Source organism: Dreissena polymorpha, chromosome 5 (assembly GCF_020536995.1).
Source record: "Dreissena polymorpha isolate Duluth1 chromosome 5, UMN_Dpol_1.0, whole genome shotgun sequence".
Taxonomy (NCBI): Eukaryota; Metazoa; Mollusca; class Bivalvia; order Myida; family Dreissenidae; genus Dreissena; species Dreissena polymorpha.
Window position 1 is genome coordinate 83,640,541 of NC_068359.1, and position 20,411 is coordinate 83,660,951.

The 20,411-nt window shown below is 32.3% G+C and overlaps 1 long non-coding RNA gene across 1 annotated transcript; it reads left to right on the forward strand.

Annotated features, from left to right (window-relative positions):
- The first annotated feature begins 401 nt into the window (after nucleotides 1-401).
- LOC127881499 (uncharacterized) lies at nucleotides 402-4,208 on the forward strand. Its single transcript, XR_008050098.1, has 4 exons — nucleotides 402-549; nucleotides 1,515-1,575; nucleotides 2,451-2,489; nucleotides 3,633-4,208. It is a non-coding gene; the product is annotated as an uncharacterized LOC127881499 (long non-coding RNA).
- Nucleotides 4,209-20,411: the final 16,203 nt, after the last annotated feature.

Below are 20,411 nucleotides of genomic sequence, written 5' to 3' on the forward strand. Positions count from 1 at the left end.
TAAGAATATCATTATATGCCTTATTAATGAACCTTTTGTGTTGTATTATGTTACGACGTTACGTAAATGATAATAATTAGCTGTTTCATTAAGATATCAATTCAACTCAATTAATTGCATTATGAGGAAAATAACCTTTTCATTGGCATGTAACAAGTTAAGAATATTAAAATCCATTTTGAAACGTTTTTAAATGGTTTTTATATTACTGATATAAATACAAAAGTACAGAAAAAGTAAGTATCATTAAGTTGTAAAATAATTTTAAATTTATCCTTAAAACAACCGATAAAAACACACGAAACAAATCGAAACAACCGCTTTAATAATTCTCTTATCAAGGGGATTTTGTAATCCACTCCGCTCTCAGGAAAAAATACAAGCATTATGTTTGTTTCCGTCACCATGTGTGTCGATTGGGTAAACAGATAAAAACATTACGTCCGGTATAAAACCTCAGATGCATTAAGTTCCGCACTTGTCATCGTCTTTGCCTGCAATCAGTTTGTTCTTTCTGTTATTTGAATAACGGATTCTGACGCGTGAAAGGTTTGTAAATGGCATCTAGATATTGGGTCTTTTATGTTAGTCTATGTAGGAAATTGTTTGCATGTCAATTACATGTCTTGTTATGTTGTACTAACGTTATGATATTTATCGGAATGAAAATACGTTAAGTTATTTTTAGGTTGAATAATGTTCAACTGTTAAAATAGTAAATTGCATTTATTTTACTGAGCCTAAATTCGATACAATATTTTGTTCATTGGTGTTCCATGACATAACACATTTTATACGATCGTTCACCAAAAGCAATAAATAGCTCTGTATATTTCACTCATATTCATTTGTTTTGATATGAGTTGGTTCTTTTTACTTGTACTGAGACGCATTTACATGTTTATCAACATGTATGTATTTGTGTTTAAAAATATGACGATAATATAAATGTGTGCTTGTATAATTGCTTTCGGACGCATATTTAATCCATTTGTGTCTAGTGGACTCTCCCATCCTTCTAAATTGGATCAATTTATGTCCAAAATTCGAATGTCTATTATATTAATTTATATATTTAGAATATTTCTCACAGAAATTCCATAAAGCAAACAGCGCAGACCCTGGATAGACGTCACATCATGCTGCGTCTCATCTGGGTCTATACTGTTTGCCAAGGCCTTTTTTTCTAGACGCTAGGCATAAATGGATTAAAGTTCGCATCTTAGTTGCAGTTATTTGTTTTTCAATATTGTTAATGTTTGTTTATTTGGTGCCTTAGGTGTAAATCCGAATAATATGTTGCATTTATAATATTTTTTTCCTTGATATTATTCATGCATTATTAATATAAACCAGTGCGACTGCCTAAAAATTAATTAAAACAAACGAACAAGCGCATTGTGTCCAAGCTTCGATTGTCATTGTTAACTCCTTAATGCTCTTCGTTCGTTTCTATAACAATAATACGAATTTCTTGTAGTTTTAAGCATGGGTGTGTGTATTTTTATATTCAGATGAAGCCCGCAGTTGTCATTATGCTTTCCATACTTGTGGTTGCCTGCTTTTTCACCGGTTGTAAGTAGTATTCGTATTGCTGGTAATAAAGACGCAATGGGTCTGAAATTAAAATCTCATATAAGTACACATATTGATTTATTCTATGGTTTTACTGCTCATGATGTCATACATGAACTGGGCTTAACATAAACAAACTTGAAAATTGTAACAAATATTTGTGTCTGTTTCCAAACGACGACATTCAACAATATAATGTTAATTTGTTAATCACAACCAACTATAGAATGTTAATTTGTTAATCACAATCAACAACATACTGTTCATTTGTTAATCACAATCTAGAATATAATGTTAATTTGTTATTCACAATCAACAATATAATGTTGATTTGTCAATTATTATCAAAAAATTAATGTTATTTTGTTAATCACAATAAACGTTAATTTGTTTATTACAAGAAAGGTTGATATAATGTGTCATTTATTTTCATTTGATTACAATTGTTGTTGATATCGTCATTGTTGTTCAGACATCATGATTAATAATTATAAGCGTACTTTTGTAATGCTGTCCACATCACCAAGTGTATACTTATGTCATAATTTATGTTGTAATAAAAATGATTCAAGAATAAAACAAAATTGGTGCATAAACTATTTGCGTCGATTGTTTTTCCGTCATATTTCACTTTCTTAAATTTTACCGAATTGTACAACATCTTGACAAATTAATATTTTATTTCATACGAGTGTTTAATTTAAATGATTTTGGGACGCATTTTTAAAATTTCATTTAAAATTGAGAAGACGATCATGAACCCATTTTTAAAATAAAGTAAATAAACTTATGGCCTATAAGTCGCAGTTGTCTTTCTTCACAGCATGTTTTATCTTTTCATGAAATGTAATTCCTTGCGATACAATATTTTTCAGGCCAATGCTCTACGACTCCTCCTCCTGCAACTACCACAGGTATGATTTGCTTTTGTATCATGATATTCTGTGTGTCCGTCTTTTTTTCTGCTCATCATTTTTAAAGGCTATTGTCCCTCTACACCTATGTAAATGGAAATTTATGTTGTTGTTTTTTAAACAAAAAAGAAATTATAATACCACAACATCTGAGACATTGTGCATCTTTTGCATTGTTTCTATTCACGTTGATTTCTTCTAACTAAATGGAGTATATTGCTAATTTTACAATGATTTTATAAGTGTGCAATGTTGCAGGTCCATTTTAATTGATAATCAATCTTTATTTCTTGATTTGCATATCAAAGATTCGTTTTCCTTAACATTGTGTAATTCTTCTTTAGTTTTGGTTTTCTGCGAACAATGTACATGTTATTTGCGCTTTTTCTTAGTGTATTGATAAACTTAAATTGTATTTTCTTTACCAAATTATTCTAAATCCCCTTTATGTCGCTTATTTAATTCTGATTCATTTTGAACATTTTCACCAGAATATAACTTTCTCCAGCACGTGCATATTTCTAAATAGCTAAGCAGAAGAACTGATGTTGTGAAAATATCATTTACTAAACGATTTGTTTATCAAGAATACTGTTAAGAGCATAAGGTTGTCCAACATTCATTGAACAATTAAAAGAAGTAATAAGCATATAGAATGTTTGTTTTGCATAAAGCATGACCCTATATATTAGATCACGAATACAATGCATAGCTTAAATGCTTTAAATATAACGTCAGACCATAACATTTAATTGATATAATATATAATGCGCTTTGTAAAGGTCACAATTTAAGGTCACACTTAGGAATTTACCCTTAACACTTTTTCCACACCTGGCTTTGTCCTGGTCCAAAGGTTCAAGGTCATTGACACAGTTAAAATTGATTCTGGTTCCTGAGCGTATCGTTGCAAAGCATCTATGCATTGTCAAATTGTCAAATGATCACTGCAAAAAATGACTCTAACTTAGGTCAAAGATAAAAACATATTAATAAGCATAACTTAGATTTGCTAATAAGCCTTTGCATTACAACTTATTTACGGGCAACCGGACACTTGAAATAAAATAAACGGCCTCTTTGGGATGACAATAATGATTAGTAGCTGATATAACTGGAGTTTGTTTCTGTTTAACATTTCAGCAGGGAATGGAGCGGACGAGGTTGTAATGAAATCAACGTGCTTATGTCTTTTCTTCGGCACTATCATCGCAGTGGTGGCAGGCTTTACATTGAGCAGCTAGACACTGGATAACGTCATAAACGACCAGTGATGTTGTGAAAACGAACTGTATGCTAGTATAGTTGTTATTTGCTGACACAGAACATCTTATATTCATTCAGTACTTGTTTGCTTTCATCTTTAACGTTAAGAACAGTATTAAGGAAATAACAAAGCCTATGATTTCATTCATTTAATCACAAACATAGTTCACTTCAAACGAGAAGTGGCCTAGTACTACGCATGCTGTTCTAAAATAACTAAATATATTCTTCGAAATTAATTTGCAATGTTTTTTGATAAAGGGTTTCTACCGATGTCTTTATGAAACAAATTTACATGTATTCACGTTTTTATCACCTTTATATCGTTTCAAAACTTTTCAATGACGAAGGCATAGCGGAAGATGGATTCATTGATGGCTGGCCCTCTGACTGTTTTGTTACCTATAGTCTTCTCGTACGTTTGGGTTAATAAAAATATACTTTTTATTTGAATACTATTTTGTTTTACTTCCTTATGTCACGTTCTTTTTGCATGCGTGTGTGAGTAGTCAAAATGTGTACGTGTGGTGCCAATCATCATGTGTCGCAGATCCGCTTAGGAAGTTGCTTTAACTGACTAAACATACATTTAAAACACTTCTTTTATCAGCGAGTGCGATACAAATATCGAAACAACCCAATAGTGTAATATGCCATTTATTTTTGTTACGATGATAACTGACAAACCTCGAAAAAACCGAAATAAACGTCGAATGCGGTGAGAATCCAGCAAAACTATTCCGGGAAATTCCTTATAATCTTATTGCTATCGAGGTATAAGTTGTGCATACTGTAAACAAACAACACAAACGAAGTCCACTTTTTCAGACAGGTACAAGCTCTACATGTATTAAATTTGTTTATTTTCTAGCACTTACTTTAGTTGGAGAATGTGAAATTACTGTAGCTGAGGCCTGTTCAAACTTCATCTCTACTCGATAAAACAACTTCACTCATCGATGTATGATAATACTTTTACTTAAAAAAGCCTTCGAAAGCGGAAAGAGATGTTTCTTCTGTGACAATAAAGTGACAAAAATCACCTTACTGTTACATCGCACTTTACACCAAGATCTCAACCATACTTGATATATCCATGGAAAGGCACATACATGTATCTTCGGAGAAGTCGTTTAATTGTAAAATATATTTGAATCCGATTGTCGAATTTAATATGAAGATTAGTATAATACATGGTGTAGTATTTCGGAATGTTTGACATATATGTATTCTAACAACACATTGTGACATATTTGAAATCGCATAATATGAGTGGCGTATTTGTACTCGCATACACTGTGTGCCATATTTTTATTCGCATATTTTTTCAATATAACAAGTTAAAATTATATCACCTGTCGTTGTAAAAAGATATCTTTATTAAAAGAAAAAAAATAGCAATGCCTGGGTTCATTTTAATTATTAGCTAGAACAGGACTGTTTCATAAATACATGTCTGAAATCGCGAAGTCATTGTGACAGTTACAAAATGAAAACATTCTTTATAAAGCGCATGAGAAAACACTTAATTACCACGTTTCTTTATATAACACTGTCAAACAATATTACCATTATTACTAAATAAATGAAAAGCATAGTTCAAACGCATAGTTTAGCTTCATAAAAATAATCTGTGTACAATCTATTGATAAAATAAACCGAACGTTCTTAAGGTACATATGTTAGGTAACACACGTGCAAGCAAACAAGAGTTCCATGTATGTGCACATGTTAGTGATTATTTCTTAACAAGTCATATTATAATGAGCTTAAGCCATTTCAAGATGTTTTAATATATATCTAACACTATCCTGTCCATGCATTTGTCCTTTGTAAGCCGTTTGGAATTCTTAACAGCATTACAAACACTTCAAATATACATACGGTATGTACATAATGGTCCAGTCATTACTTAATTACAGATCTTAATTCAATAATAAAAAAAATGCTATTTAATTTTTCAAAACACACATTTTTGCAAAATTGTAATAATTAACAACGGTCTTTAGTTATAACGGAGCGATTTGTAATAATATCACTCAATAGTTCGCTACCATAGAAATCTGTATACAAGTATGATAAAAAGGATGAAGAATTGTATAAACATTTGGTTAAGACAACCAAAACATATTCTGAAACTTACCTTTAAATCTCTCTCATGCAAATTATGCTCACAGTTAGAGTACGTTCCTAATGCAAATATCACATGTAAAAGATTCTCATATGTTTACACAAATGTTAAGGTCATAAGCTTGTGTACACATATCTTTCTTTTGATATTCTATCATTCTTACAATAATTCACAATATTAGGATTTGTTTAATTAATAGCTAACCCAATGTTATCACAGTAGATTGATAAATTACCGATGCAACTCTGAGGATCAAATGAACTTTTAGACTGTGACGAAATTTGGTAGACCGTAACCCTCACTTGCAGAAGTTGTGTCCCTTTGTTTTAATTATTCCAATTCTACAAAGTTGCTCGAAACACGACTGTAATTAATGTAAGTATAATTGATATATAATTGGGCTCATCTGAATTTAATTCATCTTCAAAACACATAAATTGATATTGATAATTTGTTTTAGAGTAGAGCATCAATATAATGGATGATATCACTGTATTTTTGTTGTGATCGGTAGACGCTCATTAAACATTACGCAGCTCTAGACGCTTATCAAATTGGTAGGATAACGGGCAACCAATCAGAGTATGTTCCAGTCGATCGCACACCGAGTAGAGTATAAATACCGGAGACCGCTCAATTTTTAGTTAGTTTGATTTCATTTTTTGGTCAGAATATATCAGCGTGTGTGTGACTGTCGACTAGCTGCAATCAATATAAATCAGATACAGATCGTATATGTAAGTTGTGGAGCTAGGAGTTGGAACTCTCCTAGGAACCATAGTGATAACGGAGTTGAGGAAACTCCATGGTTAAGCTTCAACTTACAGGCGTTCAATTGGCTGGAACTTTGAGAGTCATTTATAACAATAACCACACTCCATGAAATCATAGCTATCTGGGGATGGTGAAAAGTAGACATTATTGATTCCGGGTTGTAGTTCGGAGAACGGCCAGTGAAGTTTGGGATAGCAACACTGTAAGGCTCTCGTATGTAGAGTTTAAGACACACATGGTTTATGGTATGAAAGTGGTTACAGCTAGTCGATGTTTGCAAGTAAGGTCGTGAATATCTCATCAAGTGGTCAAAGTAGACCTGAGGAAAATATCTTATAGATTTCTTGTTACAATTAGTTGTTTAAATCGGATAGTCCAAGAAGGCTGAAGGAAAATTAATAATATAGTAGTTATTGTTTTGTATGGTTGATTCATTGAGTTTTAACTTGAACGCTCCAACTCATTAGCTTGAACTCATTAGCTTGAACTCATTAGCTGGAACTCATAATCTTGAACTCATAAGCTCGAACTAATTGGCTGGAACTCATTAGCTCGAACTCATTGGCTGGAACTCATTAGCTCGAACTAATTGGCTGAAACTCATTTGCTCGAACTAATTGGCTGGAACTCATTAGCTCAAACTCATTGGCTGGAACTCATTAGCTAGAACTCCTTAAGTTCCACCAATACGACAGAACGAGTGGGCTCGCGCACGTTACAAGACAATAACAACGCATACCGGTTATATACATAGAGTAACCAGCTGAAACTAATACCATTGAAATATACGTGATCCCCAGAACAAATTCAATACTGCAGGTGAATCATTTATACACAACTAAAAAAGAAAAGTACTTCAGTTGCCCGCCCCTGATGTATCAGCATTTATGGAGAAAATATTTAATTTGCTTTCATATGCATTTAATTACAAGTATACATTTTAAAGGGGCTGTCAACCAGATTGACGAAATAACGTATTGTTTTACAATTATTAATTTATATTGATTAAAATATCACGACTGGTATATTGCATTACTTGAAAAAAGTTGTTAAATTTTCATATTTTCAGTTTGATCCTAATAAAAAGACGAATGCTTTGGTTATTGTAGGCAAATATGTACGAAATATCTTCGTCACAATTGGCTCGTTTGTCTTTGCTGAATTTTATGAAATTCGTCTTCAATGAATACTTTTTCTAGCCTGTTTTGTGTTTTTGTTACATATTTTTATCAATGTATTACCATTTAACACATATAACAATCGTATAATCTCGCTTTAAAGTATCTTTTTTAAGTACGCGTAAAAAGATATGATCATAGGTCCTAGAATAAGTTGAAAAGAAAACATCATTAATTACCCTTTACCTTGACAGTTGTTTAAACTGTAATTACTATACAATTGGACTATTAAGGTATACTTGACATATCATATACCCAACTTTCATTAGTTAAATCAAATGTTGCACCTCCTTTAAACAAAAGTTGAATAAATAATTCTTTCAAAATTGAAGGAATGGATTTATTCGGAATACACCACACGGAATAAACAAAAAATACACGAAAATAGCTAAAACATCTAACGTTTATGTATAATAACTTCTTAAAAATATTTGTTACACAACGTAAAAGATGAGCCCGGTGGAGAAAAAGCCTACAGTCTGTCTTTTAAGAGAAAACGAGTATGTAAATATTCTACAAGCGTTAGGTTATTGACATTTGAAGGACACATAATGCGATTTAAAAACTGTCATTCCATGAACATTTATATCCTTATATTTTTCACAGAAATATTAATTTCCTTTAAAGTAAAATACAATTATTCAACTGAAAAGCAGAAATACTAGTCTACATTACACCAAAAAAATAAGATAAATGCCCTCGTTGTGTCCACCCTACAGTGCAGCTGTGAGAACTGACGCTTCACTCTGACACAGAGCGCAGGATACAGGCTTTGAACTAAAATGTTTCCGAAGACTGCTCTAAAATGTTTCTGAAGACTGCTCCGCTTCTCCTACATGGAGCACAGGAACGGCAAGTAACACGAGTTTTTCAGATCCCCATACAAACGACCGTCAAACAAGGAAAGCTGGCTTGGTTTGAACACGTCAACAAGCACGACTCTCTGTTCAAGACTGTTCTCTACTGCACGCAACGGGGAGGTCACTATTGAGGCCGGCAACGCAAACCTAGATGGAAAATATGAAAGAACTAACATCCGACCCTCTGCAGCAGCCCACGACAGACCTGACTGGTGGAGGATTTATGTATCACCGTCCCACATTCCCCCCCCCAGAGGGCAGACCGGTCGAGGGAAAGATGATGATGATCATGATATAAATCACTTTATATCACATAATACGTACTTTCTTATAATTTAATGATATTACTCTTTTGATATTTTGATATTCAGCTGTTTTATTTAAAAAACAGATCTATAAATAAAAGATGAGTTAAGATATGTATTTTCTGAACACTTATCATTCGCATCCGAATTGGTTTTAATATGTAAAGATGATTTGTAACAAACAAAGATATATGAAGTCCTATTTTAATCAATACCTATTTTTGAAAAACATCTTTAGAATGTTGGCGACGGGCCTGTGTGTTAGAAGTTAAAATAGTTTATATGTTACTAACAAGGAAATGCGTGTGCGTGAGTTAACTTACGTTACAAATCCAGTTTCATATAGGGAGGTAATAAAATATTTATATTTATGACTTCCTCCCACTGAAGGTCAATACTGAAGGTCAATGAAACTCGATAATAATCTTGAGCCTTTAAGATGAGCTCTTATAAAATATGGCAAAGTTTGCAAACATGTATGTACGCAATCGGTCTGAAGAAAGGAGGCGGCAAGATAAAGTTGATGTGAGTACTCTTCCACTGTTATCCTCGTGATTAAGATATAGTACTGAAACATTTTAATATAATGATAACGAAACAATGCAACAAAACTATCAAAGAAATCACAACAATAATTGCAATAACGTGAAGAAAGTAAGAAGTTTTTTTTAAGAAAAAAATAAACATATTGTTTAACGAAAATTGCACAGCAAATTGTTAAATGAAATGTCAGGACCCACGTCCACTCGAATACGCTATAGTAGTATTGTATTTTCTCGATTGTTCATCAACTGCTGAATATGATGGATGTTTTATAAAATAAATAAGCATTATTGTAATTGTTCCTTTAATCAATCTTGTTTATTTTAATGAAATTCGTAACGATAATGTTTACACCGCTAGCAATACTCGAACATGTCGCAGAACTTACAATTATGTTGTATGTGTAAAATGAAAAAAACCCACATTAAACTGTTGAAATTTCTAAAACGTGTACATAAAAGGACAGTAGATTTAACAAACGTATTCTATTTGTAATTGTTTAAAACTATTGTTTAAGACATGTGTTTTGGTTTAATAAAGGATTTATGGACCTTACAACAACATGCGTATAATTTACTCATTACATCAGATTAAAGCTATATTTTTTTGCAACAACGAAACCATATGTTTAAAAAGTGAACGGCGCACTTGTTCGCCAAGATATGAATCAAAGCAAATAAATATTTGCCAAATGCAATAAATACCACACAGATAAAGGATGATAGAAGGGGGTTATGTTTGGAAAGGAATTCAGGTATAAAACATCGGCATAATTTTGGCTTACATAATCGCTGAACGAAATTGTCAACACACATATTAAAGTAAATAACGATGTCACAGAAGGATCTAGCGCACATGTCATTGAAAGCTTTCTAGGTCTTTTTTTAAACCTTGCTCATTGCCTTCAAAAAATGCCATCGTCTTTTAAATAGTTTGCACATTATACTCTTTAAATATAAAGTAAAGTATGAAGCAATTGCTGAAGATGCGAATAGAGATACCATTATAACGATATTATTCTTATTTGAGTCGTGTTCGGAGAAAACTGGGTTTAATTCATGTGCGTTAAGTGTTGTCCCAGATTGACACTTTCCGCCTTTACTGGATTTTCATGTAGACTTCCTTTAAACAAAAACTACCATAAAAGCGGAAAGTGTCGTCCCTGATTAGCCTGTGCGGACAGGTTAATCTGGGATGACACTTTAAGCACATACATTAAGCCCAGTTTTCTCAGAAGAAGACTCATTGTGTCGTGTTCTGAGAAAACTGGGCATAATACATGTGCGTAAAGTGTCGTCCCAGATTAGCCTTTGCAGTCCGCACAGGCTAATCAGGGACGACCATTTCCGCCTCAACTTGATTTTCGGTAAAGGAGGGACTTCCCTGAAACTAAAAATACTATTAAAACGGAAATGTCGTCCCTGATTAGCCTGTGCGGATTGCACAGGCTAATCTGGGACGACGCTTTACGCACATGAATTAAGCCCAGTTTTCTCAGAACACTACACAATTTAATAATTCTTCGTCTCGTAATGGATGATTCGACAGCACTTTACTGCCGGGGAGGTATCGCATGAATAATTGTTATCATTAAATCGTAGTTATAACAAACAGCAAGCAAATGTGAAATCAAAGTATTTCTGTAATATAACAATTACTGTAATTTAACAAATACTGACACATATCGATTGCTACGGGATGTCTGAAGGTAACGGATACGTTACATAATGAACGCTACGCTTATTGAAACTTAATCTGTATTTTCGACATGCGCTATAGACCCGTGGCTTATGGTTGGATCGGTATGAGAGATATTATCTTCTTAACTTACCTTATCAACGTGTTTCACTTCTTTATGTAGGAGGATCAATATGTTTACCACATAACCCACTTTTAAGTTATAACAATACTGTTGATAATCGGGGCAATCAAAATGACGATTATGATACGATGTTTTGTGGTTGTTGTTCCTGTGATGTTGATGATGACGATACTGACAACGAGTAGGGGTGTGATAAGGAGACACAATAAGGGGAGAATTGACATGTTTTATACTTCAACCCACCAAATATTAAACACATTTCTGTGATCATCACCGACGTAAGGTTAAGAATGTGGTTAACACAAAAGTGCGCTTCAAGGTTTACGTAAAAGTGCGCTTCCATTACAAAGCGACTTCAAGGTTTACACAAAAGTGCGCTTCCACTACAAAGCGACACCAAAGTTTGGAAGTACTCTCTGTAAGACTATTTTTGTCATGTAAGCAAAATTCTACATTTTTATTCAAAATATATTGGTGTACTAAAGTATGTTTTGATGCAATACATACATTGTAAAACCATTTTCTATCATGTTGTTTGATGTTCCGCGTATTACAAATCCGATATTCCAAAGAAATATTATTTTTGGTGATTAAAAAGTAATTAATTTTTTATTCATCCAGTAATTATCAGTAATATTTTGTCATCATAATTGCTCCACATTTTGCAAATTATACAGACCTGTCTTTAATATTAGTCGAATAGCACGCTTGCTGAACATACCACACACATCGTTGATATCTAACTTTGGACAGAGACACTATGAAATAGCCGTAAAGATCTTTGTGATTTATTTAAACCTTTGTTTTACAAACAATAAATACATTTGAAAGTTTTGAAGAGCGACCAACTTCAGCGTCTTCAGCGCCTTGATTCACACAAATCATTCAGAAGGTCGATGCCCCGTCTTTAGCAGAAGACGCAAGGTATTCTGACACGACGCTGTCACGTGCCCTGGATTTGTGATTTGTGGCGTGCAGACAGGTCATCGCTATAAAACTGCCGACTAACAAACTGATTAAGTAGCGAGAGTTTTTAAAATATGACATGCTTGAAACAAGTTAGAGCGGCTATAAGGAATTCAAGATGATATTTAAACGAACTAGAACAACTGAAGGATTCATAATATAAATTATCAACATAATATGAATACAATATAAAACAATGACGGTTCATGTTTTAGTATATGCCTTGTCAAGAACCTTAAGTGTTTAATTATGTAACGATCACGAAACGGCGTTAAGATAATAACTAATTCTACATAACACAATCATACTCGATTAATTATTTCATTACGCAGTTAACCTTTTATTTGGCATTTGACACTTGAAGAGTGTGAAATCCACTCATTTTTTTCCATAGTTATTTAAATAACATTTAAATAACAACCATTGAGCCGAAATAAAAAGACATATACCATTTTAAAATATTGCTTAATATTATACCTTTCGTCCAAACAACTTATTTAATACAATCCCTTTATCAAGGGGATTATTTTTTAACTACCCGGACTGGGCTCTTAGTAACAAATACAAGCATTATAATTTTCCGTCACCATATGTCCATTGTGTAAACATACACAAACGTTGCGACCGGAAACCCAATGTGCATTGTATTTGCAATTGTCTTAGCCTCAGTCAGTTTGTTCCTTTTTTTAAATCGCATTCTTACGTTTGTAAAGGTTATTACGTTAGATTTAGACGTTTTTCCAGTAATGTTAGTTTTTGTTTGGACATGTTTATTGTTGTCAATAACACGATGTGTTATGTTATATACTTTTATCATACCACCGCATTGATATCTGCCTAATATAACGTTGCCTGATACATTTTTATATCATGATCAGCAGGAAGTTCTTATATAAGTCATGTTTTGCGGATGGTCATATTACTCGGACTTTAAAGTAATCATTTTTAGGAAAATCCATTAAAAATCAACAAAACAAACAATTTGATACCAAGATGAAATATATTTTAAACACAAACAGTAAAAAATATTTTATACAAATATTAAGCGCGCGTGCTCATGGCGTCATCATTAACACGTCAAACGACAAAAGCAATTGTCTTTACCGCTAAAACTGCAACTGTTTAGCGATTATGTCAGTATTGCTTTAAAATCGAGGACGTAGAGGTATTATAAACAGAAAAACAGGTTACTGCCTGATCGTTTTGTTATAAAACAGACATCGTACGAATAAAATAACGGCTCGGAAAGCCTTGCCTTATATATTTCAAAAAAGATCAGACAGTAACCTGTTATTGTCTATATAACATGATATAAATTGAAATAAAGACAACTTTGAAAAAAATCTCTGTGAAAATATTACATTTTATTAATTGCACTGTGGCGATATTTGTTTTTCGTTAACACGTGTTAAATAAAACAATTTATACGATTGTTTACCAATGGAACGAATAAATGTATATAATATAATAACCTTCATTAGATTGTGTTCAAGCATGTTATCGTTGTATGTTTATACATATAACGATAATATACCTGTATTCTTTTGAAATCGCTTCTGGGGACATATTTTATTTTTTAATTTAATTTTATTTTACATTACTGCCCCTTTAATATTTTTTTAAACAGTACTGCCCCTTTAATTATATTGGATTTTATTGACGTCATCGTGTAATCGCTTCTAAATTACGTCATCCGACACACTTTTTCTGTTTTGGGTTATATGCATAGGTCATCGGGTTTGTAGCGTCAAACTTTGTTAATAGTTTCTCTCTGACGGGCGTTACTTGTTTGATTTGTTTTGTAATATGGATCCTTTACACCCATTATTGCTGCTTCTTCCTGCATTTGCGCGATGATGAGCTGAAATATTAACTTTATGATGCTATATTCTTAAATATTTTTCTAAAAAGAAGGGATATAGTTGACACTTGTTCGTAATTTCATTGCATCGTTCCTCAAAAAGTTGTATATAATTCTGTTGCTCTGGGCTTTTTCCTATAATTTAGTTATTAAATGGTAATGAAATTGAATGCGTTTTAATGCCACTTTATTATTGCTTAATTTGAGTTGCAATGCTATGAGGTTAAATTTTATTTGCACTTATATGTAACCTGAATACAGCTGGGTCAAGTGTGAGGTTGAGCGCTATAAACCGGTTTGAACCCCGAATACTTTGCATTGACCGTTCCAGGGCGGTGACCCCAGCTTTATGATTATATATGTGTATTATGTTTTGTTTTTTGCTGATTCTTACTGTTTTGACAATTGGTCACTTGCCTTAAATAAAGGACCAACTGATTGTATATAATGAGAATGCATTACTAATTCTGCAGCTGAAGTTTCTCTTCTTTATATATTATTATTCTTTATATAGTATTAATTAACATATACACAGACCTCTTGTTAAAGTATTTCATTTAAGGTATATATAACACAACTCTAGGCCAAAACTTAATAGAAATGTTTTGTTTTAAAATAACTATTTCTTTTAATATCAGTGTTGTTAAATGATTTATGCTTATCATTCGTTTCATTCATAATGATTATACACATTTTTCTTGTATTGTTTTAGCATGCATTTGTGCATTTTGCATTTAGATGAAACCTATATCGGTCATTATGCGGTCCATGCCTGTGGTTGCCTGCTTTTACACCCGTTGTAAGTAGTTTTCTTATAACTAATAATAAAGGAAAAAATGAGCCCTAACTCTTATCAAATGTTTTCGTCTGTTTAATAAAATGGTGCTATTTTTGTTTGTTTATTAAGATAACGGTATGCCTAACTATCATGGCTATCATTGTTTTCGGTTTGTAATTGGCAAATTAGATTGTTGTACAATATGCAAACTTGATATTACAATGTTATGCGTACCTGTGTAGTGTTGTAGATATCATTGCGTTTATAGTTATGGCCTAGTTCTTCTTGACTGCTCTGAGCTTTTCTGAGTACATACGTACAGCTTATGGTTCTTGTTTATAAAGACTAATTCAATGTAAAAAAATAATGTCTCACATATGTCCATAAAATCGAGTTCAATCAACCTATTACATCGTAACAAACACAATAAATGTTACCATCGACACCCGCTTGCGTGTATTTTGTTGAGAAATGCGCAAAACATAAACTTGATAACAAATCGTTTATGGCGGTTGTGATTTGTCGATTAGCATTCTATACATAGATGGTGACGTCACTACGTTATTGTCACCTCTATACTTAGACGCATCACGCACCTCCATTTGGAGGCATTTATGACTACGACACAAAGAAGTCCGCGGATGAATGAAGAATTTGCTTTATAAGTAAACATTCATGTTATGATTTAAAAGTTAAGTATTATTTTGTTCAGTCTTACGGTCTTATGTTAGTATCAATTATAATTTTCGTTAGTTTTCAACTATTTCGCTCTTTATTAATTTTTTTAAAAACAGAACTTTCACTTTCGGTTGTATAACAACATGTATCCTTTATTGACGAAAGTTTGCAATGAAATAGCGTTTTCAAAACCGCTTAAAAAGTTTCAGAAGGTGTGTCTGATGTATGTTTTGAAAAGACACAATGTCATAGTTATATTGCCGACTAGTATGGGAACAATTTGATATTTCAAGTGGCTCCATTTGCATTGCAAGAGAAGTTCAAATTGACTTGTTCAGTTTGTTAAATTTTGACACCCTTATTATATATTTTTTATAAGTGCCTGATAAATTTATTTCTTTAAATAATTGAAATCATTGAAAATTTAGTAAAAGCACGGCATTGATGTTCTATGATGGTCATTTTTAGTGGAATAGTATGTTACAAATTACAATAAAACAATTATAACTATTGTATTAATGAATTTAGATTAGGTGTCATTTTTAAATGGGGTAGTAATTCATTATATGAGATTAGCACATTATATAGTTGAAAAATAAATAATACTTTAATGACTTACCATAGTGAAATAAAGTAGCATAGAATATGTTGCAGGTCACAAAATGCAAAACTGAAGTTCAAACTCAGAAGAAGCTTTGCAAATATTTTACACTGACAACACTGTTGATTTTCCAAAAAAAATCCTTCCTATCTTCCTGCCCTAGTTTTTTGGGGAAAATTTTAATATTATTAATATCATTGAGTTAAATTATTAAAATATCAATATGTTTTGATTACATTAGCTAATTATAGTATTATATTATGAATAATGAAATACTTTGCGAGGAAAGTCCCATTCTGTTTTAATTAGTCTTAATTACCTACTAGTAAAATTGAAATTATCAGTGACATCCAATAATTGAATTATATGCGTGTGAATGCATATGTTTTTTTGACAGTTACATAGTACCCTATTTAATTGTATAACAACAAATAACTATAGTTCCACAACCCAGCCCAAGTTTACACAAACTGAATTAATTCATCAATTGATCCTATTTAATTATATTAAAAACAACATGTGTAAGATTTTGAGAATATCCCATGTATTCCTCTAGTATTCCTTTAGTACACCCAGGGTTGGCACCAATCGACCGCCCCCGGTTTTAACCGGCGGTTTTTACTGGTTAAAACCGCCCCGGTCAATACTCCCAAATTTGTCATTACTGGTCAATACTGGTCGATTGAACTTTACCCCCAATTTTGATTAATATTCCATGCTTAATTAACAAGATTGATAATATAAATTAAACAGACATGTTGCCAATAATGTCTTAAGCTATTAATACCCACTATTTTATACCTGTTCATGCAAATAAGTCAAAGTTGGTCAAATGGATTTTTCTGGTTGATTGAATTTTTTTTCAATTCTAATGAATCATGAATGCTCAGAAAATTCTGTGCTTGATTCAACACGAACCTGTCAATTACTGTGTATTAGTTGTTCCTCATGCCCCACGTCCCCAGTCTTCTCACAGTCTTCTCACCTATACAGGTTAGGGCATCCAAAACTGATAATAGGGCCTTAAATGGCACCTTCTTGACACAACCCTTACTTGTCATGTATTCTTGCCTGGATTTCTTAAAGTACTTTTTAAACAAAATAGTGAAAAAATATTTCATTTTCCATTGATATAAAAATTAAAAAAAACATAATTAGAAATAATTATTAAAAGAAAGTAGAGTAGACCCACAATTGGTAAACATTATTTGTTGGCAAAATAAAGAACTTTGATTGCTTATTCTTTTGAAGACCAATTGAACTTTAAAATATGAAAACCCTCTTAATACAGAAAGGAGACAAGTTAGAAGTAACTATTAAATTAATAGCAAGTTATCTCCTTTTGTGTGAGTGAAATGAAATAGCCTAAGGGCAGATTTGCTTCATTGTCACTTTCAGAGACATAACACTGCATGCATATTATTACCAATTAAGGCTTAGGGACCAGATTTATGACCCTAGAAACCACACTAGTTCTGTTTGTCATTCTGCCTATTAAATAGAAATATCAATAGATCAGTGAAATGATTTATTATGGTTGTTTTTAGGGAAGCCTCAAACAAATTTTACCAATTAAATAGATCTAATTAGAATTGTTTTTATAAGTACCTGTATTGTTTCTTTCATTTATTGAGATCCTTGCAAAATTGAGTAAAAACACAGCTTTGATGGTCATTTAAAGTGGAATAGTTGTGATTTTTAATGAAGAATAATAACTATATCCAAGTTTTAACTGAAACACAAATTATTTTGACTAAATAAATATCATATTGGGATATTTATTTTGAGACAAGTAAATAAAATTGTTTTGTAACATTTAAATTATAATGTCCCAATACAGCTAGTATGAACATTTTACATTGATTTGTAGTACTCAGGTGTTACCTCTCAAAAATATTCTTTAAAAATTAAAGGAAACTCAACGATGAAAATATTTTCAGAACCAGGCAAATAATAGGAAAGTTATGTTTTCACTAATATTAAGTAACAACACACACCTACCATTGAACAATATATCAGGCACTTATGGTGCAATATACAAGCGTTAATTGGATTAGCAAGTGTATATAACAAGATAACAGCTATTGTATAAAGGGGTACTTATGGTGCAATATACAGGCCCATTAATCATCATTGATGAGATTAGGTGACATCTATGAAGGGGGATAGTCATTCATAAGATGAGATTAGTACATTATCATACAAAAACATTTTTATGTAGTTTATCACTGTTTTAATTATTATTAATAAATTGCTTTAAATTTACCTTTTTTTTTAATTCATAAGTTATTAATTTTTCCTTAAATTCCACAAATTCATTTAATAAAAACGGGTAATTGTGTTTTGTGTTTCTTATATCAATAAGTTTTTATAACATTTGCTAATAAATTATATTATTAATAATGAAATAATGTGCACGGAAAGTTCAATTCTGTTTTATTTAGTCTAAATGAGTTATTAGTAAAAAATAAAATATCAGTGACATCCAATAATTTGATAATAAACATATGAATGCATGAAAAAAATGTTGACAGTTACAAAGTAAATATTTATTTATCATATTTATCTGTTACAAGGAAAACAGTGTCGAAATTAATTTTAATTTGATTTTACCATTTTCATTTCACCAATTGACCATATTTAATTGGATAAAAAACAACAAACACTGCATTTGCACAACCCTGCCCAGGTTCACTCAAACTGAAATAAGGTGTTAATTGTGTATTCAAAACGGGTCTTGATTACACATTATTCTTGGTTGCATTTGTGTTGAGCAACATGTATAAGATACTCAGTAAGATTTTGAGGATATTCCATGTATTCCACTAGTACACCAACATGCACTTACTAATGATTTACATGCAATCATTACACAGTTAAACCCTCCAAAAAACAATTCTAAAACCAAAAAACCATACAAGCTGCTTCATAGATATTAAAAGTTAATTAAAGACTTCATAAACAAAATAATAATTTTGATAATAAACAAAGATTGTACTTCAACCGAACAATTATAAATTTATTGGGGGGGGGGGGGGAACATCTGCACTAAAACTAAAATGGGGGAGAAACGTCTGGGGAGGAATTGTCTTTGCGGGGAAACGTCTTGGGGAGGAAACGTCTGGGGGGGGGGGGGGGAAATGACCGGAAACCATTCCCAAAATGGTGAAAAAAAACACTGGCATATAAATTAAATGGAAAACATACAATATTATGTCAAGAAAAAAAAGCTGTAAAAATCTCACCTGCTTGTCTTTGATGTTGCAATTAGCACATTCAGCATTTTCAGTATCTACTAAATAAATATATGAAAGTGCCAAATGTCCAAGATACCATGACGTCTTCCTCAAAATGTTAGATCCTTCGAACTCCATTTTATTTTATTCCTGACTAATCCTCTCACACATTAGGCCTACATGTAAGATTCCTTGCAATGTTCACAGCGTTTATTTTAAATCGTTTACGTTCTCAAATTTCAGCAGGTATTTAATTATAAATATTTATTTATGATTTAGATTTATTAGATACAGAAGATACAGTCTTGCAACATGTTTAGTTAGTCTAAGTTACGTGTTTAGTGATTCTTACAAACAATAGACTGACATGAAAAGTGGCTCCTTTTGAAGCACAAACTGCATCCAACTATATATTACAGCTGGCCCGGTTTGATGGGGCCTGTTTTTGATAATAATTAATTACCATTTTTCACTTCCGTGTTTATTATGTTTACCAACGCCATGATGGAAAAAAGTCCGTTTCCCACAATGCTTAGCGCGCATTCACACAGGTCAGTAAAGACCGGTGTGACACAATGGTCGATTAGTGCAAAGCGAAAGAAAAGGTTAAACTGCACAAATTGTTTCACCGCAGTATCTGACGATCTGGTCTTATGGTAGCAGTTGAAATTGTATTGCGTATAACAGTGTAGTTTGAATTAGGACACATTCGTATTATTATTCTCGCTGCGATCGGATAAGTGGTAGAGTCCGTGCTTTTAGATACGGCATTGTAGAAACATTTATTGCGCAGTATACTAATTGAACTGAAAACCCGGAAAAAAACTGGATGTAGTGTCGGGTGTTCTTACATGCCTAGAGATAAGGCTGTAGTATGGAATACTTAATAAATATTTTATTTTTTCATGCTGTACAATTTAGTA